Source organism: Eupeodes corollae, chromosome 2 (assembly GCF_945859685.1).
Source record: "Eupeodes corollae chromosome 2, idEupCoro1.1, whole genome shotgun sequence".
NCBI lineage: Eukaryota > Metazoa > Arthropoda > Insecta > Diptera > Syrphidae > Eupeodes > Eupeodes corollae.
The window spans coordinates 147,905,480-147,932,330 of NC_079148.1; the positions used below are offsets into that span (position 1 = coordinate 147,905,480).

At 33.4% G+C, this 26,851-nt stretch overlaps 1 protein-coding gene across 6 annotated transcripts in view; it reads right to left on the reverse strand.

Annotated features, from left to right (window-relative positions):
- Positions 1 to 17,502, reverse strand: part of LOC129948388 (uncharacterized) — a 200,721-nt gene extending 183,219 nt beyond the window's left edge. For all 6 annotated transcript variants that reach the window (XM_056059378.1, XM_056059374.1, XM_056059377.1 and 3 more), the window contains exon 1: positions 16,861 to 17,502. The gene's annotated coding sequence lies outside the window, so the exon portion shown is untranslated. The remainder of the gene's footprint in view (positions 1 to 16,860) is intronic.
- Between the last annotated feature and the right edge of the window lie 9,349 nt (positions 17,503 to 26,851).

The window sequence follows — 26,851 nt, forward strand, 5'->3', positions numbered from 1 at the left end:
TCCAACTACTCGAAACTAGCCCAGAAGAATACCTTTTCAGAATAATAGCGGGATACCATCTGGGCCAGGGGATTTATGAATGTTGAGATCTTTAATAACTATCGCCATAGTTCGACTACGAAAAAAGATTTGTCCCATAGAATCATTTACGAAGAGGAAAAATTCCTTATGTTTTTTACAAAAGACCAAAAATTCTTGCTGCCTTTGGGATATTGTAGTATTTTTCGCTGTAATTTTTGGTCATGTACAAATTTCCTTCGAATATAGGCGTTGCAGGTCTTCCTGGCTTACTTAAACTTTTCCGGAATCATACTAGAAATCATATCTGCACTCATCAGGATCAGAAGTGAGAAGCAAGTCAAGTGTATTTCCTGCTCGGCCGTTAACGTCTGATATACGAGTAGGCTCATTGACAAGCTGAGTAAGATGGTTAAACTCAGCAAAAATCTCAGCACACATTACTTCGGGCGTTTTCTGGTCCGAATGGCGAAGCCACAAAGAATTGTGAACATTGAAATCGCCCGTAATAACGGTTTCAGTGTAAGAATACAGGGAGACAATTCTTTGAATGAAGTCAGGCAGAGCATCAAATTCCTGAGAAGTTGAAACTCTGTCCGATAAAGAAAACAATAGTAAATGATGTGCTTATTCACGGAAAGTTTTAACCACATGAAATTAAAAAGCGAGTTGGTACAATGAATTACTATGCCTGAACTCGTAAACGTCAGGCGAAGCCGAAACTAAAGCGTGTTTGTGTTTCGGCCATAACATTTATTCAAAATTTCTGTCATTGGACAAATGTTTTCTGATTTCAGGTTAGAGTCGATGATCATTGAAATTCAAACTGACAGGTATGAATACAAGAAAAGTACATGGCTTTCAGTGAAACAATTACATTTGTTCCCAGATATGAAATCAACAATCAGCTGTTTTTACTGAAAATGATTCCATCATTAAAAAAATAAACAATGAACTTAAAGAAAAGTTCTGGATTAAATTATGTATTTTTGTTAGTATACAAAATTTCTCTAATTCATATTAAAAATCTCCTAAACAAATGTTCAATGATGAAAACCAATAACAGCAATAACTGGCGTTTTTAATTCTGAACATCGTTTGCAAATCGTTCAATTTTTTTACCAAAATAATAATTCGTTTCGAGCGAAACAATCAATTGTTGAAAAAAAACTTTTAGTGAGCTCAATATCTCGATTTGAGCTTTCAAGATCGTCTACGCAGGAAATCCCGAGACGGGTTTCGACGACTTAGAAGAGAATTATCGGTGCGTTATTGCTGACATACGGGCCGTATTGCTGCAAAAAGTAGTCGAAAATTGTACCTTTTGGCTGAAATTTATTTAAGCCAACCGCGGCGGCGGCAACTTGCCCAAATCATTTAAAAAATATAATGACAAACCTTAATAATAAAATCTTGGCCATAACATTTGCCTATACACGTTTTATTTCAACTTTGAAACCACAAGTCTAAAAAAGCACCCTTTACAATTCATTGTTAAAAGCCAAAAATACCGTCTTTGGATGTCTTCAATATTTTTTAAAGAGGTATATTTTAAAAACTAGTTTCGAATTAGCAACAAACAAAAAAAAACTTAATTTTGTTAACTAGTGAATTAATACAAGTTTCAAATATGTAGCAACCTTCTTAATGCAATCGGATTACTTTAAATAAGTTCTTTTCAAACAGCTATAGAAACCTTTATGAATCTTGTAGTTTTATAGCAAAAACTTCATGCGTTCAAGTATAGCTACGTAGGGTACCTATGTACGTTATTCCAAGGTTCTATGATAAGCGAAATGATTCATTTTTATTATACGTACATAAATACGTCCCATACAATCATGATGATCACGTGTATGTTTGTTTGTAGTCTTACATGTACTAAGTAGAAACGCAATTAAAACCCTTTGTGTAACTAAAGACGTGCTTTTTGTGAATACTCCTAGAATAGGTTCATTAAAAATAAGCCCAACAAAGTAAAAAATATTAATTTTTTTAAGACTAAACGATAACATTTAAATGTAATTTTATAGGCTTACTCATTTTTAAAAATATGTAAAAGTACACCAACCTAATTCGTGGTTGTAAATTAAAATATTATTCATGTTTAGACCTTAAACCTTAGACCAAAATGTAGTCTTGATTTTTTTACCTCCCATATGAAGTTATTGTAATCGGTCTGATTTGTCAATTTGAAAATTTTGACACATCTCGACGTTTCAAGGTCCCTAGAGTCAAAATAAGTAGTACCCGTGGCATGATGGTTAGCGCCTTGGACTGTCATGCCAGAGGTCTTGGTTTCGATCCCTACCTACGCCATCTAAAGTTTTTTCACGGGTACTGCCTCTTGCGAGGAATTGACAAATTCTCCAAGAGTAGTTCTTCTCATGAAGAAGTGCTTTCTCAAATTTGCCGTTCGGAATCGGCTTTAAAACTGTAGTTCCCCTCCATCGCTGACAACAGTACTCACACACAGGAATGGTTGAGAGTTGTAAGTCACTAGGCCCTAGTTTTCAACGGACTGTTGCGCCAACCAATTTATTTATTTATTTAGTCAAAATAAAAGATTTTTAGAGAGATATCTGTGCGTGCGTGTGTTTGTACGTCCGTACGTTCGCAACGTTTTTTGGTCCCCTTTAGAGATATCGACTTCAAATATTTTTTTTACACTGATAATAATGCAAAAAGATGCAGTAAGGACTCTCAAACAAATTGAGTGTGTGGTTTTCTATATCAGAACGCCACCCCAAATCCTATAGTGAACCCAAGGAGGGGGGTTGCCCTTACATACCTAGTTGTTAGTACGCCGCGCCGTGTTAGCACTTCAAAACAACTTGTTTTAGGCTCAAACAAAGTAGGGTTAAGTCCGAAAAAGAAAATATTTTTTTCTATGACTTAAAGTTGTTTCCCTCGCCTTAATATTTAAAACATGTTCTATGGAGACTTCTAGCTAACTGTACAAAAAAACTCAGAAGATGATTCGTGCTGCGGTAATGCAAAGTCGCCTCAAAATTCCAATTAACGATTTTTTATAAATACAATAAAAAAAATTTGTCACCTCGAAAATTTTACGAACAAAAAATGGTTTTATCTCCAAAAAATCTGTGTAACGAAGAATAACGTTTTCAACATCTGGTCAAATTTTGAGAAAAATTGAATTGGGAGTTTTTTTTGTACACAAAAAAACCTTAAAAATTAATAAAAGTTGGTAAAAATTGATTTTTGACTCAAGTATCTTTTCAAAACTTTCAGATATTGTCTTTAAACTGATTCTATTAAAAAAAAAAATATTGTCAACATTCAATAAAATTTGAGAAAAATCGAATTGACAGATTTTTTTACAAACAATTAAAAACCCAAAAAAAAAATTGATAAAAATTGATTTTCGATTTAAATATCTTTTCAAAACTTTGAGACATTTTCTTTAAACTAATTTTATTTTTTAAAGAATATTGTTGTCAACATTCAATAATATTTTAAGAAAAATCGAATAGATAGTTTTTTTATAAAAAATAAAAATCTAACAAAAATTCACAAAAGTTGGTAAAAATTGATTTTTGACTCAAATATCTTTACAAAAATTTTAGAATATGGCTTCTTCTTAATTTTATCTTATAATAACTATTGTTGCCAATATTCGGAAAATTTTTTAAAAAAATTGAATTAGCAGTTTTTTTTATAAAAGTTTGTAAAAATTGGTTTTCGACTCAAATATAAAATAAAAAATATTGGTTTCAAACTAATTCTATCTTACAAAAAAACATTCGGGAAAATTTTGACAAAAATTGAATTGACAGTTTTCCTAAAAAAAAATAAATATAAACCTTAAAAAAAAAAACAATACAAAATTTTGTAAAAATTTACTAACATGTTTTTAAAAACTAAAAATAGTTTATTGAAAGTGATCTCATCTCACAGAAAATATTGTTTTCGAAATTCTGTAATAGTCCGGTCAATTCAGACATAAAAATAGTGGTCAAATAACAAAAATTCCAACAGAGCCAAATTTTGTTGGAGACCCATTAATCCCATGCGAGCTTAAAAAGTTATTCGGGGTCAAAGGGCAACGTTTTAGGTTTTTTTAGTTTTTTCCATAAACGGTAAGTTTTATGACAAAAATACCTTAGACTGAATTTGTAAATCTTAAAATTCTCTACAAAAATGGTCCTAATGATTTTTTTTTTAAGTATCACCGTTCCTGAGATATCGCGATTGTAATAGTTATGTTCAAAATAATATGCACATATTTGCCCCATATATACATAAATATTCGTGTCGTTCTTATACCTGCTTCTTTTATTGTTAAACGTTCTGTTCTAGTGAATATACCGTATTTATTAGAAGCGTTGACTATTAGAGTCTGTGTTGATCAATATTTTAAAAAAAATGTCACAATTTTGTTTTATTTGCAAGTAACTTTTGTCTGAAGATGAAACTGTTGTGGTTAGTCGTGGAATGCAAACTTTAATCGATGCAAGTGTTGCGAGAAATGATGAGTTTATTGAGTATTTAAGAAGTGAAAAGTCCGTCACAATACACGTGGATTGCAGAAAAGCATACACCCAGAAAAGTTCAATCTCTGCAGCAAAAAGACAACGGGAAAATGAAGAAGCCAGTAGTTCAAAAGTAAGTCCACCTCGTACTAGAGCGCGAGTAAGCGAATCCAGCTTTTGTTTTAAAGAGAACTGTTTATTTTGTGGTGATGAAGCAGATGAAAAGGCTGAGAGAAAGAAAAAGAAAAAATTACAAAGTTTCTGCACTTAACTTTAAAGAATCCCTTTTGAAATTAGCTATAGATCGTTCTGATGACGTATCAAAAGCTGTCATTGCACGTATTAATTTTGAGTGTGATTTAATAGCTTCTGATGCTAAATACCATGACAGTTGTTACAAATCTTTCCTGAGACCTAATACTGGCGGTAAAATTGGGCATCCCCAAAACAAGGATGTGAACTCTGCGATGGAGGAAATTTTTAAATTCATCGAAAGTAGTGACGACTTCCAGTTTACGATTGACGAATTAAAGAATGTTTGTCAAAATGTAGCTTTAGATAACAAAATTATAAAAGTACGATTGAAGTCAAAGTATGGTCGTAGAATTATTATTACTGAGAAGCCTGGAAAATTAACATTTATCTGTTTTGTAGACAATTGTCAAGACAGTTTAAGTCAAGCTTGGTCTAATAAAAACTTGGATGAAAAAGAAAAACGACTGATAACTTTGAAAGCTGCGGCAAAAATCCTTCGAGAAGATATTCAATCTTGTGTATTTGATAATTCTATGTACCCGCACCTGGTAGAATGTTCGAGGATGTAAATAACGATATTCCTGAATCTGCATCTGCTATTCAACACTTGTATCGAGTGTACTATCAAGTTCAGACGTGGCAAGGCAATCAACTGAACCCTGAAGACTGGGGTTGGAAATTTATAAATAATATTTTGGAACCGATTCGAACTTTACACCACCCTGCTCCAGAAAAACTTTTTAATGCTATTTTTTGCAATTGCAAGAAAGGTTGTAGTGCCAAATGCGGCTGTAGAAAAGTCGGGTAAGAGTGTTCTCTAGCGTGTACCAATTGCCAAGGTCTGTCTTGCTCAAATGTTCAATTGAATACAACAGAGGGAGATTCATGTGATTTTGATGAAGAAACAACTTATTCATTTGAACATATCATATTATTTTGAACATAACTCTTACAATCGCGATGTCTCAGCAACGGTGATACTTAAAAAAAAAATCATTAGGACCATTTTTGTAGAGAATTTTAAGATTTACAAATTCGGTCTGAAATATTTTTGTCATAAAACTTACCGTTTTTGAGAAAAATCCAAAAAACCTAAAATGTTGACCTTTGACCCCGAATTTTAAGCTCGCATGAGATTGATGGGGACTTTTCAATTTTTATTCCTTAGGGTAAACCCAAGGTCTCCACCGAAATTTGGCTCTGTCGGAATTTTTTTTATTTCAATTGTCTAAATTGACCGGACTATAAATTCTTTTTATAAAAATCCAATAGTCCGCTTTTTTATAAAAAAAAATAAAATCTACAAAAAATAGTACGCAAATTTGGTAAACATTGATGTTTGGTTCTCGATATCTCTTGAACAATAGAAGATATTGACTTCAAATTGATTTCATTCATCCAATTTGTATTTGTTTAAATAAGAAATACAATTTTTTATTTTTATTTCATTATATGCAAAGTATTGTTGGTAGTTTTTAAATTTGTAAGAATAATTCATCTGACACCTTTTTTTTTACAAAACAGGAAAACCTACAAAGTTTTCAGCAAGACAAATCGATGGGAAGTTATCAGTGTGGGTCGCATCCCAGCCCTTTTTTTGTGTTTGATGAACAAAGTAAAACTTTAAGTGTTCTTCATTTTCAGCTCAAGTTATTCTTGCTTAAGGTACCATACACAAGAAAATTCAATTTATGTTGGGTGAGTCAGAAATTGGAACAAATTCCTTAATTTTTGAAAACTTCCAAGTAACGGTGTTATCAAAGGTTTTCGAAAGTTCCCAGTCTTCAAAGACTTTGGCGAAATATCAAACTGATTTTGACCGATGGAGATTGATTATTGTGTCTTTGAGGGGTGTAATGATTTGCTGCTTATTCGGATAGACCTGTGACTTAGATAACCCCACAAGAAAAAGTCTAAGTCGGTGGACTTTAACTAGAAATGGCAGAAAACACTCATTTCAATAATAAAGTTTTATTATACCCGTCCAAATTGGGAAACCCTTTACTATTATTTTAAATCCTCAAGCTCTTAAAAAAACAAATGATGGTTATGTACGGTCTAATGTTAGTTTTTAAAGAATCGGTAAGCTTTTAAATTATTATTTTTTATTTGTCTCTGTCTTTGAATATATAAATTATTTCATATGTAAATGAACAGTCGGAGCCCGCATTACCAACTTCAAGGATTTACGTAAATTTAAACAAATTAACATCCCACAGCTTCCATATCTCAAAACTCCTTTTAGTATTTCTTTGATATCCTGAAGAACACTAATATTAGAATTATTATTCTTAATAGTGTTTAAGCAATTGGAAGAAATGACTCTTTACCTTCTCAGCTATTAAAGTTTTCTGAAAAGAATATTCTGACAAAGCTTTTTCGACTAAGAGGTTCTTAACTGTTTTTTTTTTTGTAAATAAAGGGTGATTTTTTTGAGGTTAGGATTTTCATGCATTAGTATTTGACAGATCACGCGGGATTTCAGACATGGTGTCAAAGAGAAAGATGCTCAGTATGCTTTGACATTTCATCATGAATAGACTTACTAACGAGCAACGCTTGCAAATCATTGAATTTTATTACCAAAATCAGTGTTCGGTTCGAAATGTGTTTCGCGGTTTACGTCCGATTTATGGTCTACATAATCGACCAAGTGAGCAAACAATTAATGCGATTGTGACCAAGTTTCGCACTCAGTTTACTTTATTGGACATTAAACCAACCACACGAATGCGTACAGTGCGTACAGAAGAGAATATTGCGTCTGTTTCTGAGAGTGTTGCTGAAGACCGTGAAATGTCGATTCGTCGCCGTTCGCAGCAATTGGGTTTGTGTTATTCGACCACATGGAAGATTTTACGCAAAGATCTTGGTGTAAGACCGTATAAAATACAGCTCGTGCAAGAACTGAAGCCGAATGATCTGCCACAACGTGGAATTTTCAGTGAATGGGCCCTAGAAAAGTTGGCAGAAAATCCGCTTTTTTATCGACAAATTTTGTTCAGCGATGAGGCTCATTTCTGGTTGAATGGCTACATAAATAAGCAAAATTGCCGCATTTGGAGTGAAGAGGAACCAGAAGCCGTTCAAGAACTGCCCATGCATCCCGAAAAATGCACTGTTTAGTGTGGTTTGGACGCTGGTGGAATCATTGGACCGTATTTTTTCAAAGATGCTGTTGGACGCAACGTTACGCTGAATGGCGATCGCTATCGTTCAATGCTAACAAACTTTTTGTTGCCAAAAATGAAAAAACTGAACTTGGTTGACATGTGGTTTCAACAAGATGGCGCTACATGCCACACAGCTCGCGATTCTATGCCCATTTTGAGGGAAAACTTCGGAGAACAATTCATCTCAAGGAATGGACCGGTAAGTTGGCCACCAAGATCATGCGATTTGACGCCTTTAGACTATTTTTTGTGGGGCTACGTCAAGTCTAAAGTCTACACAAATAAGCCAGCAACTATTCCAGCTTTGGAAGACAACATTTCCGAAGAAATTCGGGCTATTCCGGCCGAAATGCTCGAAAAAGTTACCCAAAATTGGACTTTCCGAATGGACCACCTAAGACGCAGCCGCGGTCAACATTTAAATGAAATTATCTTCAAAAAGTAAATGTCATGGACCAATCTAACGTTTCAAATAAAGAATCGATGAGATTTTGCAAATTTTATGCGTTTTTTTTTTAACAAGTTCTCAAGCTCTTAAAAAATCACCGTTTACAACTCCTTTGGGGGTGGACAAAAAAATTCCCTGGCGACAATATTTTAGCTATAAAATTATCAAACGCAAACAGCTCCCATGTTAATATCTAACGTATTATTATTTTTGTAGGTTGGGGTTTCATATTTAGTGATTTATATTTTATGTTTTTGAAGTGGGTGTTACATTTTATTGTTATGTATTTTTATATCACTTCCATATAATAAGCAGAAAATGAGACAAGCTGTTTACTTAAATAAAAATATGTACCTACATATTTAGGTACTGTAAGCTTTAACATTTAAGGCAGGCTACAAAAGCTATAATGTGCCTTTATTTTGCGTGCCACTGAAAACGGAAAAACATATAGTAGTTATTTTTGATTACCAAAAAAAAAAAAACAGAATAAAAAAAAGAGTTTTTATATTTTAACGCCACTTGGTGTTCCATTAGAATGATAGAGGTATGTAATTACTTCTGTTTTTTTCTTGAAAAAATATAATCATCTTAAAATCAATGAGGGTTTGTCTTAAGTTGTCCATTAACACTTAATCTAAAATGTGTCAAGAATTTTTTAGGACACGACAACGTTTCATATTTTGTGGTAGGTAGTTTGAAGGAATATGGGTTTATAAATAGAAGTTTATAGGGTTTTCCAATTAGAAGCTACATGTTGATGTGCCCACTAGTTGAGCAGCTGCCAGTTTTATACCTGTTGTTTTAAGACATTTTACAGATAAATATAAGGTCAAAAATATTGCAATGTCGCAAAGGCAGTAAGAATTTTTGGTCATTCGTTAAAAACTGAGAAATTTTTCTTCTTAATCGATTCCTACGCTTGTCGTCAATGACACTCCTTTAATTAGCTCTATTGATAAAGCCAACTTATTTGCAAGGCATTTCGCCGAAAATTCCACCTTACCAGATAGCGTCATGGCTCCCCCAGTTATTGAACGCGGAAAAATCTTTTTTCGTACTCGGACTATGGCGATAGTTATTAAAGATCTCAACATTTATAAATCCCCTGGCCCAGATGGTATCCCGCTATTATTCTGAAGAGGTGTTCTTCCACGCTAGCAAAACCACTGAGTAAGCTTTTCCATCTATCCTATTCTTCTGGGCTCGTTCCGAGTAGTTGGAAAACTGCATTTGTTCAGCCAATTCGAAAAAAAGGCGAATCTTCTTCTCCCACAAACTACCGACCGATAGCGCTAACGTCCCTTCTTTCTAAGGTCATAGAAACGCTGATTAATTATCAGCTTAAGAAATATCTTGAGGAACGAAAGCTTCTTAATGACCGGCAATACGGCTTTCGTAGCAATAGGTCCACTGGTTATCCCTTGGTTCATCTTACCGAACAGTGGAACAAATCTTTACATCGACATCGCTTTTGAGAAAGTAAGATTAATGCACTTGATATTTCAAAGGCATTTGATAAAGTCTGGCATCTTGCTCTCTTATCGCAAATGCGTGCTTTTGGTATTGACGAATCTTTTCTTCATTGGGTTAGAAATTACTTTTCGGACCGTTCAATTCAAGTTGCTTTGGACGGATTCAAGTCTGAAGCTCATAAAATAAACGCTGGTGTGCCCCAGAGCTCCGTTTTGTCTCCGATCGTCTTTCTCATTTTTATAGATGATCTCCTGTCTGCTACTTCTAATAAAATACGTTGTTTCGCTGACAATAGCACTCTCAGCTTTTTATATTCGTTTCCAGACTCACAACCCTCCTCTTCGGATGTGGAACTGCAACGGCAAAATATGATTAGCTCAAAAAAATTCGACCTACACAGCAATGTTTAATTGGGAATAAAAAATCGTGTGGACTTTTACGCAATGCTGTCTTGTATCGTTAAAGCGAGATATACCCTCCTTGCCACTATCTATGAGTGGCACTTGCATCGGGATGTGCATCAGCAACCACCTTTTGTCGAGCGATTACATACGCGATGTCGCCAAAAATGCCGCAAGATGTTTATGTTTTTTGAGACCTTGCAAGAATTTTTTCTCTCCGTCTGATCTGGCTACAATCTTCCAGGCCTATATACGTCCGAAACGTGAATATAAATCTCATCTGTGGGCTTGAGCTCTAGTAACTTATTTAAACCTTTTGGACTTTATTCAAAAAAGAGCTTTTAAAATGATTGGTGACATAAACATCATCAACTCGTTTACGCCGTTATTTTAACGGGATATGCTCTACTGAAAATATCCAGTTGCATTCCTCCCCTTAAACAATTTAACCGTAATACCAGCGCTTCTAGGAATGCCCATCAGTTTCCCTTGAGCCCAACTTCGGCCGTACTATAAACTACAGAGATTCTTTTTTTAGCCGTACTACGCGAATGTGGAACGCCTTGCCACGCTCTAATTTTTCCCTATCATTGCAATGTTCAGGAATTCATAACCAATGTACACCGACAACTCCTATCCAGCCCTTCCCTCTTTTCCTAACACTCACACTGTCTTTGGCATATAAAAGGTATACAAAACCCTTTTAGTGTTCGCTAATTATAAAAAAAAATGTTATCACAGTGAAACTTTGACTTCCGTTTCGTTTGACAATCGTAAGCAAAAAAACGTAATGTTTTTGTTGAACATTAGCTTTGTCTGACAGCTCAACAGCTGTAAAAAAGTCAACAAACAAAATACATTTGCATTTGTAGGGATAACCATTGTTTATTAGAAAATGAAGAAGAACTCAAAAGATCGAGCTCCCGGACCTACCAACGTCTCTCCGTCTGCGCGACTTCTTGCTCCATGAGCTGATAAATTCGTTTTTTTTTTCGATTTAAAAGTTCATATTTTTCACTGCACGAAAAATCAAAACAAACTTTTGAGAAAAAAAAAATAGCTGCTGAAGACAGAAGGGTCATTTAAGAAATGACATATTAGAAATTTTATTCAAAGCAAACTCGAGCATGCCCATCGTAACGCAGGCGAAGCCGAAGCTGAAGCATGTTTGTGTTTCAGCCATTATAGCCAACCTGTCAAAAAAATTTAAATAATAAACTAATGAAAGCTATAACAGGCCCTGTCTTTAGTCTTTTCATTTTGAAATCGCAGAACACACTGAGAATAAATCAAGTGACAACTGTCAAAAAGGCTAACTCCGAAAAAAGTATTGTCAGATTGAAAACGACACGTTTGCAGAGTACAATCTTTGTCTTCAAGATACAGTAGAAACCAATATATTATTTTACTTAATTTCTGGAAATTGTAATTAGTTTTTATTTCTATCTTTATGAAGCTTCGAGAAACCTTGAATTTGATGATTTCATGGTTTTGAAAAAATATGTTTGAGTAAACTTTTAAGTCCTGTTTAAAGTTTAGACATACATTTTAACTATCTGATCGAAATTTAAAAAATATACATTTTCAACATTATTTTTTTAAATTATAGGGTGTTTTTTAGAGGTATAATTTTCGGGAATTATAATATGAATATGATTTCTGGCTCATAAGTACCACGGCTGACTCGAACGTAGTCTAATCTGATGGTCCAATTTTTTATGCCTTTTTTGAACATTTGGGGCTTATCTCCAAAAACTAGGCAAATGATGTCCAATCGGCGTAAGCTAGCGACTTTACATATCTCCAGAAATAGTCAAGCGGCTTTAAATCGCACAATTTTAAAGGTGAATAGACACGTCGTTAAAGTGAAAATATGCGATTACCAAACTTTTCTTTCAATTTTCAAAATAAATGAACACAATGTCAGTATCAATCGATTCGTGTCGAAATTCCAATCCAACAATTACTTGACAGCTGACAAAATGGCCGTCAATTAAAATAGTATTACCAGCTTAAAGTTCAATACCTCTAAAAAAAGACACATTACTTTAAAAAGTAACATCTCAAAAATGTGACGTGGTAAATTGATTTTTAAATGAGATTTGAACTTAGTTCATCTTAACTCATGAGCAAAAACCTTGTCTACAAATGTTAGATACGTTGTAATTTACGTACAGACCTCCAGACTGTTGAATTCTTAATTACATTTTAAAAAAAAATAGCAAAATAATTTGCTACCACATTTGACATACACATTCAATTCGCTACGCAGCAATTACACAGTTCACATTATTAACAATTTCGCACTATTAAGTAGGCTTAAGGCACCTTTAGAGTGAAGCTAATGAAATACACCTCGGCCGGTATAGGTTTTTATTTGGAAGAATAATTTACACGCCAATTGGCAGACAACATTCGTTGCATATTAACAACCCACAACCTAACACCGACCGTCACTAAAATTTGTATTTGCTGAATAATAATAATAGATTGGTCGGTCTTGATTCCTTTTCTAGGTATACGACAGGCTATATGAAAAAAAATCTACACTTGATCAAAGAAGAATGTCTGGATTTAATTTTCAACGCTCGTTAAGTTTTATTTATTTTTTTTTTTGGCTGCAAAACATCAAAACACTTCCATCAAATGACAAGAAAAACCCACAAAAAATGGGGTTGAAATCTAAAAATAAAAATAAAAACCTAACTCATCATAATAAAATGAGCCCAACCCGCATTTGGTGTAACGAAACCAACGACATAGATATCGGGAACATGAATGGGATTTAAAAATGATTAAGTACGGGATGCACTGTACTCCTGTTTTAGGGGGGATTCACATTAGGAAGAATAATATTTTAGTAGAACACGAAATAATTGTAGTAGAACATAACGTAACACCAACCCCTATCAACCTTCAACCACCGAACACCCCCACCCCCCTTTGGGATGAAACCAGGAAGTGAAGTTTATGTAGAAGAATTTTTGTATTTGTTGTTAGTGTTTTTTTGCTTTTATTCCCTTTTTTGATTCAAGATTTTTAGTAGGGTAATTCATGGAATGGATCTAACTAAAGAGAGAAATATTTTCTTTTGAATGCATGCGCTTTGGAGAGCCAGAGGGAGAGAGAACAAAGTGTGTTCCCCAATTTTCCTCGTTTGCCCGTTTTGTTTGATTGTATTTGTAGCATATTGGTTCCGTTTGTATTCCTTTATTTTGCAGCAAAAAAAATATAATACAGTGTGTTAAATAAATATTTTTAGAGTTAGATGAGTTTTCTCTTAATTGACAGCTTTGTCCTTTCTTAGGAATACATTTTAAATTTAAAAATAACTAATGTCATACCTGGCTAAATACTAAAAAAGTCACAAAATTCTATCTTAGTATTATAAAAGCATACTTACTAACTAAATCAAAATACAAACGTCAAAATTGTTTGTTTTTGTGTTTCATTTTTTAATCAAACACTGGCTAAGATACTAAGTAAAACTTCAAAATCATTTAAGAATAAAAAGATGAAGGTATTAAGCTGAAGTGAAATTTTAAGAAGATTTTTGTCATTGTGTCAAAATTCGCAACAAACTCTGATTTAAGAGAGTTCTTTGACGTTTCTCTATTATTATTTTTGTAATTTATGACTTACTTTTCAACTTTTCTATTTCAATCAAATCTGTCAAGTGTGAACGTAATACAAATAATGAGGCGTCAAAAAATGAGGCAAGTTTATACACTTTTTTGATATCTATGAGATCTCCGTATTTTCTAACATATTTTTAAACTAATTTTTTGAATTTTTATGATTTATTAGATATTCTAGGATTGTTCTCCATTGCACAGTTCAAATAAGAGTGGAGAAGTTGTATAGAGAATTCTGATCATACTTTGTTATTTATTGACCTACAGGTGGTCAAGTCTATTGAAAAAATTGAAAATAGTCCTGGAAATAATATATAGAACTGACTGTGAACAAATTTGCTCATTTCAATTGATTTCTATCATTAGAATTTTTTTACACTTTGGTTAAGCGATCACTTCATATTTTTGTGATGTCAAAAAAAAATTCTTTTTCACTTCACATTTTTTTTAATCAAAAATCTGTCTTTGAAATTGTATTTAATTGGAACACAAATCCGTGAAATGATTCCATTAATTTTTTGACATAAAAGAATCAGCTGTTCAGAAAAATAAATGTCCAAAAAGAAAACAAAAAATATTCAAGATAAGATTTTTTGGTAGTGGTGGTGATTTTCAATAAATCAGTTTATAACTTGAATTTCTAACCAAAACGAAGCACAGTAAAATGTCCTTAATAATATTTTTGGGACACATTTTTGTTGCCAAAATGTTTGAACTTCATTTGTGTGAAATCACAATGTTTTATCTGTTTTTGTACACATATTTTAGATATGAGTTCGCTGATTGAACTCACGGTAAGGTATTGAGCCCAAGAAAATTGAATTTCTATTTTGAAATAATTATAATAATGACATCTACGAGTATGTACATTGACAGTTACACATTGTCAGCTACACATTGTTGGTCAAACGTCAAAATCACTGTTTTTGCATTATTTATTGGGTTTTCAAATTAAAACCACAACAAATACTTAAAGTAGAGCATTTTTCTTTATTTAAATTGAAAAATACTAATGTTTAAAAACATTTTTTGATCTATTGATGTTTTTCTTAAAATTCAAATTAAGACAAATAAAGTGCCATAGAAATAGATTTACATAGAATTTCGAACTGGCATCATTATCCAAAGCTTTGAATTTTTGTTTATATCAACTAAGATTAACTGTTGTTAACAATGGTCAACTTTTGTTGTTCCTGAAGTACACATTTGTTACGATTTAAAACAATGTGAAGTTATATCATTTTTCCTTAACTTTGATTCTCATAATTTCTTGAAAAAAAATAAAAAAATTGAATTAGGATATGTTTTGAAACATGCATATCTTTTTAAGCATCAAAATTCTCTAGCAAATTAAGAGTAACTTTAATTTACCTTTCGTTATTCTTTTCGTGATTTATAATAATAAATAATAAATTGGGTGGCGCAACGGTCCGTTTGAGAACTAGGACCTAGTGACTGACAACTCTCAACCATTCCTGTGTGCGAGTACTGTTGTCAGGGATGGAAGGGACCTACAGTTTTAAGCCGAATCCGAAGGGCAAATTTGAGAAAGCACTTTTCATGACAAGAATTACTCTTGGAGAATTTGTCAATTCCTCTCAAAAACTTTAGATGGCATAGGCAGGGATCGAACTCAAGACCTCTCGAATGACAGTCCATCGCACTAGCCATCATGCCACGGGTACTGTGATTTAATCATTTAAAAACAATTTGTATTTTTAAAATTGTGACCTTGACAGATTAACAATTTCTAAAAATTGTCGTTGCGAAAAAATTCAAAAAAAAATCTCAAATAATTCTATCAATGACACTTGAACAATTTTGTTTGACATAACAACAATATTAAACTGTCCTAAGAAAAAGAAAAGATCACTGTTCATGTTTAGATTACGCTACGCAAGCTTGGAACTATACCCGTTTAATAATTTGAATGTTCTATGTTTCAATTAGACAATGTTTGATACATTTTTTGACAGTTCACTTATTTTTGTATCATTTTTGAAGAGAAAAATGGACTAAGCTGCATTAAAGTACTAAAAACATAAACATTAATGTTTATCTTATTGCACAATCGAATTAAATTTAAAAACCTGCAGTGTTGATGTACCGAATGAAATACCGACCTAATGTGTCAAAAAATTAAAATCCACAAGGTTGGAAAAACACTTGTTCAAACACCCAAAATCATGGTTCTGTTTTATTATGTGGGGACCGGTTAGAGTCAACGCAATACAAATTTATTTAACATCATGATTTCAAACAATAATAATTATTGAAATAAGTGACGTGTGAGCAATGACCGGGCTCATGTCTAGAACATTATAAGGGTTTGAATATTACAAAAATCATAAGATTCCTTTATTTGTGGTACTAAGTGTTTGGTTCTTTTGTAGTATTAAAAAACTTTTCTTCCATGTGCTATAGAATATACAAAGCTTTTGGCGAATTAGAACATGTCAAACATTTTTAAAATATTCTACTTAGAATTTTGAATAAGTTTAGATATTTTCAATAAATAGTTTTTGACCCACTGTATAAATACACTTTTGTAAATGGTGTATTAAAAACGGGAAAATATTCCCATTGGGTGTTGACGACGACGACAACGACGATGATAGTTGGGAGATATATGAGAACTGAGAAGGCTAGAAGCTAGAAGGATGGGACATGCTCCATGAAGGTGGTTTCGGGTTGGTTTTAGTTGGGGTATGTGGTGTTTTCTGTTTCTGTTTTTGCCATTGAAGCCAAAACCAACGGAGTGGGTGAGTGGGTGGTTAATAGTAAAGTTGGGGTCGGGCGGGTGCTGAATGAAGAAGACCAAGAATATGAGCCAAAAGAAAAATAAGTAGGTATTGTGTCCCACCCTAAAGCAAAGTTATTTTTCACATTCTTCAAAGTCAGAGTTTTTCTACTTTTCAATTTCCAAACTTAAAACAAAAAGTTAAACAACAATAAACTTACATAGATTTTGTAGAGTTTTGTAGAGTTTTTATCTGTTAAGTTATATTTTTTTCCAATAATCCAATAAAATTGTATTCCAAATGCAAAACTCCTGCTATACATCAATATTCTGGAATCGAGACTCCCGGGAGCAGGGTCGATGCGGAAGTCGAAGTTGAAGTACACAACAAAAAAGACTTCAGAATAATTGCTATTTTCTTCTTTTTAACTTTCTTTTCGCACTTTATGGATTTTGCAACGCGAACAAAAAGCAAAAAGCTTGACAAATTGTGCGGCACTTGTAAAACTTCATTTATGCACTTGTATACTCTTTTTCTTCTTATTTTTCAAAAACACAAAAATGGGTAGGGATTTTTCTTTTTACTTTACTTTTTTGATTTAAAAAAAAAAAAAAACAAAAATTATACACACTATCTCTGCTGTGTATAGATTTTATAATGGATTAATTGTAGACTATATTGTAGATTTGGTCATAGAGAAAATCCCTTGTTTGTTTGTTGGTATATTTTCCTTGTAATTTATTTAGAAATATTTTCCAATTTCGATCAGAAAATCACATTGAAAAAATGCAAAATTTCACATTTAACATCCTTTTCGGGAGATGAAAGAAAAAACCTCGCGAGACGCAACGCAGACACCACGTCGATTCACAACATTGAGGCGAACTGGCGAAGTTCCGGCAGCGCTCGTTGTCGTCGCTCCGCTCGTGGAGTGGAATACAAATACAAAATACAAGCGCAAAAAAAACGATGGTTCGGGGTGGGGAAAAGTGTTTTGGAAATGAAAGAATATGAAAATGAAGTAATAAACGAAAAAATGGATAGAAATAACGGAGAATATAAAGAACGAAAACGGTGAAGCCGAAGGTGAGATGATGACGAAGGAGAAAGAATAAGGTGTAACACAAAAGAAAGAGTACAAAATAACCAAGAAGAAGAAGTTAGACAAAGCAAAGCGATGAAAAACAACAAAAATACGAGCGAAGAACGCAAATTGGAATTCGCCTCTACTAACTGACTGACCGGACCGGCTGTGTGGTGGATTTGAGAATGGTGACATAAAATGACATTCTGCTTGAATTTCAACATTTTTGGTACTGTTTGGCGTTGTGAACTGTAAATTCAATATTTTGTTTAACATTGTAAATTTGAATTAATAGTGTTTTTAAATTTTATATTTTGTAGAAGTGTTGATTTTGATTTCGCCGTCTAATTGGAGAAATACAACATTCCAATTGGGGATAGTGGAGGAGAAATCTGGATTTTGACAAATGGATGCGATTCGGTTGGCCTCTAGCGGACGGTAGAATTAAGCATTTGTTTGCTTTAAGAATTTCAAAGGTATGTTTGCATTGGATATGATTTACACTCGATGATGAAAATATTATTCTTATTTTAAATAAGTAAGTTTACTTAGAAATAATCAACAATTTTGGGAGGGCCGGGTAAAAAAGGATTTCTGATAATTACTATAAAATAAAATAGTAGGTTTCTTCCAAAAACCTTGTAGACACAAAAAATGAGGATTTTTTTCTTCCTAAAGTTGCTGGATTGTAGACCCGTGGCATGATGGTTAGTGCGTTAGACTGTCATGCTAGAGGTCTTGGGTTCGATCCCTGCCTATGCCATCTAAGGTCTTTTCAAGGGTATTGCCTCTTGCGAGGAATTGCCAAATTCTCCAAGAGTATCTCTTGTCATGAAAAAGTGCTTTCTCAAAAATTAGCCGTTCGGAGTCGGCATATAAACTTTAGGTCCCCTCCATTCCTGACAACATTACTCGCAAACAGGAATGGTTGAGAGTTGTAAGTCACTAGGCCTTGGTTCTCAACGGACTGTCGCGCCACCCAATTTATTTATTTTAAAGTTGCTGGATTAGGAGAAAACCGTCTAAAAATATTGGGGTGTAGTCAACACGTACTAAAGTCATATTTAATTTTACAGTATGAAAACTTTAAAAATTAACCTTCTATTAAGTATCGGTTTATAAAAATGACTATATTGAAGATCGAAAGCTTCTTAATGGTGATCTCATGGCTCATATCACTATAAACAGTGGAGCAAATCTTACATCTTTAAAAATAAAAAAAAATTAGAGCACTTGATATTTCAAAGTATTTGATTAGGTTTGGCATCAGGTTCTCTTATGGGAACACCAGTTACCTTTGAACCCAACTTCGGTCTTACTGTCAAATACACGAATGTATTGTTCTTTACCAAAATCCATCTTTAAAACAGTCAAGAGTACGATAACTCAGGCGACAAAACATTATAACAGATTAGTATAGTTAAAAACAAGCATTTTTTATTATGGGAGGGGGGTCTATCTCCTCCCGTTCAGACTGGAGGGACAATTTAAAAAAAAATATTATACAAAATGGAAAAAATAGTTGAAAAATAACGGTAATACTTACAATTAAGTATGGTAAACTGAAGCCGGGCACATTTGACTCTGTGATTTTTGGTGTGAACACATCCTTTAAGAAGAAAATTTGGGATGGTGAACGAAGCCTCAATTAATATAAAGAAACGTTATGAACTTCGGTAGTTTTGCTTCGACTCGTTTTCGAGTAACTACAGGTTTGTAAGAGATTTGTGAACAAAATAAAAAAGTTTTTGTTATTGTGAAATAATATTATGATAGCATTGTTCCTAAATTATTAATATTTTAAAGCCAATTTTGTTAAATCAAAACATTAGTATAAAAAAAACATTACAAATGTTATGAAAAACCTTTGGGGCACCTTTGACTTTTGCAAAGGGGGCACATATGACTGATAGTAGGGGTACATTTAACATTTGTTAAATGTGCCCTAACATAATTTGTTATTCTACTATTTGTGTTTTATTTTGTTTTCATGTTTATTTTGAAGAAATGGTGAGAAACTATAAGAGAAAGATAAATAGGATGCAATCGACGAAGAAAAGGTGAAGAGGGCTATTGCAGACATACGGACAAAAACTTGAAACGCGAACATCAGTTGCTGAAAAATATGGGATAAATAGAACCACATTGATCATGCGGACAGGATCCCTTAAAATATTGGTCAGATTCGGAGTAATGAAAGTAGGCCTGACGAAGGTTTCACTTTTCAATCGAAATATACGCCGCGCCAAATCGTTACAAAGCTGCAAGAAAAAGAACTGGTAGAATATGTGAACAAATGCTCTTTTCACGCGTACGGCTTGTCAAACGATTCTTTCAAGAAATTTGTGTATGGCTTTATTAAGGCTAACCAACTTGGAAAATTTCAACAAAAAAAATCATTAAAAAAGCCCGACAGCTTGAATTAGACTCGTCGAATGGGAGCGATAAAAGCGTTTCCTATGCCGAATCTGATAAATCTAACGGTTTCATTTCTCACCAAGATAATTTTGAAATGGAAAAAACAGAGCTTTTTGATTATAAGCTCACAGTTGATGAGAAATTGGAAGTCGGCGTACATTATGTTCTTGTGAAATTCGTTGAAAATTCTAAGAAGCAGAGGTCCACAGTGACTCTACTTACACTGTTAACTATCTAAGAAAAACATCACTGGTAGGTTGGTTTTTTACTGAACCAGCAGTTGAAGATATTTCTTTGACTTTAAGGAGTGAAATCAAATTCAAACTGCCACAACCCACAAATCAAGTCTTAACTTCTCGATGTCGTTAAAAATATTTATTTGGCGTTGACTTCGCAATCTCTATATTAAATAAGATATTTATAAATGTTCTTATGAATAATTCTTAACGACCATATGGACTGATCGTTTTTAAAATGAAGTTTCATAACGTGTTATTTTGATTTATGTTATATTGTTAAAATAAATCGTTAAAACAATTTTCGACTTTTCTTTCCATTCAAACACTAGGCGGAATAGACCCGCTAATCCTTTTTATGCATACGATCATGAGATAAAACTGTAATTGTCAAATGTTCCCCGCGTAAAGTCAAAGGTCCCCCATACCCGGGCACTTTTGACAAAATCAATTTTTTTTTTTTAATTTAAAAAAAAATTGATGCAGTTGTTATAACAGTAAACAAGTACCTGTGAGTCTTATCTAGAATAGTCAATGCATCTTATAAATAAAAAAGTATTGAAATTCATATATAATCTTGGGAAAACAGAATTTTAAAAATTGAGTGTCAAATGTGCCCCAGTTTCCCCTATAATACAATTTTTTTAAAGCCAACATTCTGTTCTATTAGCCAGTTTTTAAATCAAATCAAAACTATGTGTAGTTTTTGAAAAAGTATTTTTAAACTCAAAATTTGAGTAAAAAAAGTTATAAAAAGGTTTAAAGTTTAATTTTTCAATACTTCAAGATTATCTACTCCCATAGTAAAAAATGCTTGTTTTTAAGTGTTCTATAAAAATCCGTCATTAAACTTTGTCGTACTCTCCCTAATTTTACTAGCCTGGTCTTTTTTTCTGATGGCAACGAAAAGTTAAAATCTATTTTCTGTTAAAAATATTATCCCTCCGTTCAAACCAAAAAGAAGAGCTGAAAGACATTTTTGTTCTCTGTTTTATTCTATATTATAAATCCAAAAACTCAAAAAAGCTAAACGGAAGAATGTACTGGTTTATAGAAAAGAACTCTGACCTATCTATTCAGAACAAAGCAAGTACTGAAACGTTTTGAAGATTTATGAGATCCAACCAAAAAGGCGTACAAAAAAAACAAATGCTGAACTTAACCAACAACATCAAAACTAAACCCTTCGCGATATAATAAATGCTCCTTGATAAGAAATAGTACATTTAAATTGAAATGGTTACAGAAGTGTTAAAAACACGCTGCATCACATAATCATCGACTGCAGTCATACCAAATCCGAAATGGACACCGTCTTAAATGTAAGAGACATTTGGCAGGCTCAGACGACTTGAAAGTTAAGCAAGTTTCTAATATCTGATTGGCCAGCTGCCAAAAATTGCTTTCCAAATGCAGGCAACTTTTAATGAAAGTAGACTGGAAAGTTAGCCAAGAAAAATCTCCCTAACTATCAATAAAAGTCCACTTCTGTCAAAATGACAGTTGATCAAGGTTTTTCATTTAACTGAAAGCTGAACTTTATTACTCTATGATTTATTTATTCATGCACAACTTCATTAAATGCTTTCTGTAAAAGGTACCTTGTTAATTTGGAAAAGATATAAGTAGTTTTTCTTTTAGGTGTTTAGAAGATTATGTTTTTAGTAGTTTTTATACGGTGAAATAAAAGTAGAAGTTAGTAAAGTTCGAAGTATGAAATTTCTGACACAATAAAACACAATAGTTTTTTACAAAAACAAACTAGTAAACTTGGTCAAAATGTACGTTCAAAGAATGAAGTTGACTGCAAATGAAGACCCTTATGTTGTCTGGACCTAACTATTGTGCGATGAGCCGAATGTATAAAAGCTAGGGGAAAATGTTACAGCTATTAACACTGGAGTGCACGCGTGGCCTACTTTAGTAGACCACAGTGACATTTTCGGTTTTTGACAAATTTAGTTTTGAAGCCTCATCAACTAAATTTGTCAACAGTTCAGTATTTCACTTCACGTGTTCGCGATTGCATTGTTATGTAATTAAATGCTAGTCACTTGTGTACAATAGTAGTCCGCGCGAATATACGTGTACAAATTTAGGTAAGCTTAAGCAGTCCGCGCGAGTTTTCGTATACCAATTTGTTTTGATTTCTGTTTTCTTAGAAAATAAAGGTTTTTCATCATGAGTAATTCAGACCTAGATAGATGGTTTTTGGAGATGGAGACTGATGATGTCTTTGATGATCCAATTGACAGTGAAGAAAAGGAACTTGGACCGTTACCGGATTTTGTAAACCTGGTGCGTGAGCGTGAGGCGGACATTCAAGAATTCGAAACTGGATTGGACGACTCTGACGAATTTTCGGAATCAGATAATATAAATCCCGCGGAATTGTTTGGTAGAAGCCCATCAGCCTACATATGTCCAAATGGTACAATTTGATCAAAAATAGTACCACCTGCTACTCGAATTCGAGCCCATAACATTCGGGTAATAGGATCAGGCCCAAATGGAGAAGCAGCTAGGAAAGCCAAGGATACGGTGTCGAGTTTTGAATTATTTTTTACATAGGACATTATGAATATTCTTGTAAGTTGCACTAAAATATATATTGGCATAATAAAAGACAACTTTCAAAGAAACTGGGATGCTAAACCCACCGATTCTATTGAAATGAGAGCTTTTCTGGTCTTGTTGTATGCTATTGGAGTATCCAAAAATGGCTGTCGGAACCCAAAAATTTTTGGAATAAATCTCAAGGCACGGGATTAGAAATAGTATACACGGCGATGTCAATAAATAGATTTCGTTTTCTTTTGAGAACTATAAGATTTGATGACGTCACTGACAGAGCTCAACACCGATAATTTGATAAATTGGCCCCAATAAGAAAAGTTGTAGATTTATTCACTGTTAATTGCCGCAATAATTTTGTTCACTTGTGTGTTTTCGAGGTCGTTGCGGATTTATCATGGATATACCGAACAAAGCAGATAATATCATGGTAGTGGATACAAGGTACGGAACCTTGTTGTTGTACAACTTTGAAATCTAGCTTCGACCACACCCGTTTTGAAAGTCCAACAGGGTGAATGATGTTGTCCATAGACTTCTGGAGCCACTTTACGGTTTGAGTTGTAATGTTACAATGGATAATTATTTTACAAACCTACCTCTAGCTAAGGAATTGTTGCAGAAGAAAATCATTGTTGTGGGTACAATGAAAGCTAATAGACCTGCAATACCTAAGGAATTTAAGGCTTCTAAAGCTAGAGAAATCAAGAGTTCAATTTTTGGCTTTCAGAAAGACGCGACACTTGTCCCGAAAAGGAACAAGTCGGTTACATTACTCTCAATAATTCATTACGATGCAGCAATTGATCTTGATACGCATGAAGAATGCAAACCAGAAATAATTACTTTTTATAATAGTACGAAGTGTGGTGTTGACGTTGTTGATAAAATGTGCAAGATGTTCAGTGTTCTACGGAACTGCCGCCGATGGCCACTTACAGTATTTTTTGATTTGACGAATATTGCTGGTATCAACGCTCTTGTTATCAACGAAATGAACGTTAGCCATGAAAAAACTATGAGGCGTATCTTTTTGAAGGACTTGTCATACAATCTGATAAAACCGTTACTAAATAACAGGCTATAGATTGAAACAGTTCCTAGGCAACTAAGGACTAGAAATGGGATGCTTTTAGGGAAATCTCAACAGGTACAGCACGAGCTACCACCAAAGATGGGACGAGTGGGCAGATGCGCTGAATGTCCCAGGGCCCGAAATAGATCCACCAAAAAATGGTGCAAGACTTACCACAAATGGATTTGTCCCGACCACCAGGCTGTAGTAGGTTTTATTAACATTATTAAATGGTCTACCATAGTAGACCACGCATGCATTGGTGTACAAAAATAGGGCGCGTGTACTCCAGTGTTAATTCCATATGGTACAATTTTCAGGAATATCTACCTAAGATTTTTTTTGCAAAAATAAAAAACTGCAGAAAATACTTAAAATTAAAAAAATAATTTTCAGAAGAAGTTACCGAAAATAAGGATAGGTAGAGACTCCAAAATTACATATACAAAATATTGGTATTAACTTTCTTTTCAAAAAACAAAACAGTATTCCATACTCAATCTTTGGTTACATATGTACTTTCGGAAGATAAATGACAATTTTGCTCATTTCAACAAAAAAGCAAAACAATAGTTTTTTACAATGTCCTGAATTCCTTATAATTTTGCTGTCACATCAGATTTTTAAAATATGCCCTTTTCAAAATGCTAAAAACAATCAAAAACGGTGATTTTGAATTTAAAGTAGAACGCAACATATTTATGAACAATATACCGTATGATGATTTTACAAAGTATAGATTTTTTATTTTATCTACAATGCTGTTTAAATCGCTTAGTATTTTAATATTTTCTCGAAAATCATTTGACTCACAATAAATTTTTGAGAAACTTTTATGGTTTTGAAAAATAAGTTTTGAAGTTCATTTCGAAAACGAACTCCGATTTTTCCCATTTTCAAGATTATATTTTTGAATATACTATTTCAAAAACTTGATATGATAGCGTTTTTACTTTGAAACCGTTTAATATTTGGTGATTTCGAGAGGCTTTCGTTGTCTCCAACATTGCATTGACTATGTTCCAAATTTATGCAATTATATTTGTTTACTTTTATTTGGAAGTATAAGAAAACTTAAATAAACTGTTTTAATTATATGCTCAAATAACAGTCATCTCTTAAAATTTGAAACTTTTCGACTTTTTTTAATGCATTATTAAACATTTTTTAGAAAACACAAATGTTTCCTATACTTGTCCCGAAGTTCCTCTTAATTTATGAAATGCTTTCAAAATTGACATATTAAGTCTGAGTATATTTGTTTTAAATTTCAACAATTCTGGGTTCTTGTCCAAATTTCTCCTTGTTTTAAGTTCCGAATAAATCAACAACAAAATAAATTAGCTTTTTATATTTATTCGATTTTTTTTTTAATTTGGTTTTAATGTTTTACAGCTTCAAAATCCTTTCGGTACTTTCATCCACATCTTATGGTTTGGATTTTCGTTCTCTGTAAATAAAAATATACTAAAAGAAATATTTTATTTAACAATACAAAATACAACAATATATCCCGTTTTGTTTTTATCTCTAGTGCTTTCTTTGAAAAGGACGCAAACAACTCATGAAAATGAGAAATAAGTTATTTAGTCGTCGTCAGTTCGTTCTCTTAATCAGTCTTTAGATTATTATTTATGTAAGTAGTTTACTCGTATAGTTTTGAGGTGGTACGTAGTAAAATATACAAAAAATGGTCATGTCGATTTTTGTTTTATGATAAAACGATACAAATTATCATATGAATTAACGGACAATCAAAATTGCCAGTTCATCAAGTTTATTCGTTAAAAACCCAAGATTTGATTATCGTAAGTGAAGTAGTTATTTTTTGTAGTAAACTGTCTGCACTGTTTGAAAAGTCTGCAGGGAACACTAAGATGCAAGAAGTAACTTTTGGTATAAAAAGAGAACAATAATTAGAATTTTTTTTTTGAGAAAATTGTTTGTCCTAATATGGAAGAGTAATACAAACGTCTACAAATATCGCGTCGTCGCATTTTTACATTTACATTTTTTTATTTAAAAATATATTTCTCCCCGACATGCAGTTTGGATTCTGAAAAGCTCACTCAACAATCCATTCACTTCTTAAGATTCAGTCCGACGTCACCGCCGCTCTTAATAGCCACCGAGCCACAGTTGGTTGCTTTCTGGGTGTCGAGAAAGCTTTCGATAGCGTATGGATCCATAAGCTCCGCATTTTTAATATTCCACAGCCAATAATAAAAATTTTGTTTTCTTTTCTTTCTTTCCGAAACATCTTCGTAGAAATCGACCTTTGCAAGTCAAAAATTAGAGACTTAAAGGCTGGAGCAAGGATCAAAACTTGTTTCTTCTACAGCCTGATGACATTTGACTAGTCAGTGCTAGCGGATTGTGAGAACCTGCTTTTTTGGTTTTCCATGTTTCCTACGATCGCAGCCCGAAGAGTAGAAGCACACAAAAACCGACTCTACGAGTACTACCAGAAATGGGAAATAAGGATAAACACCTCCAAATCGGAACTGGTGTGCTTCCGGAGACCCGTCACCAACATCAGCCGCTGTAGATCGGCGGCAGTGGTCCGAAACTTTGTTTTGACGTTTTCGGACGGATCAAGGATTAAAGCCAAGAAGAACGCCAAATACCAGGGAATACACTTCAATAAGCTGCTGCGCTGCAACCCACACTCTAAGGCTGTAAAAACGAGAGTAACATTGCACTCCACCGAGTTTATCCTCTCTTGAAGAAGTAAACAGGATTGAGTAAACCAACGAAACTGTTGATATACAAACAGCTACTAAGACTGGCTATCATCAACATTTTTTTGATATGGTTCACCACA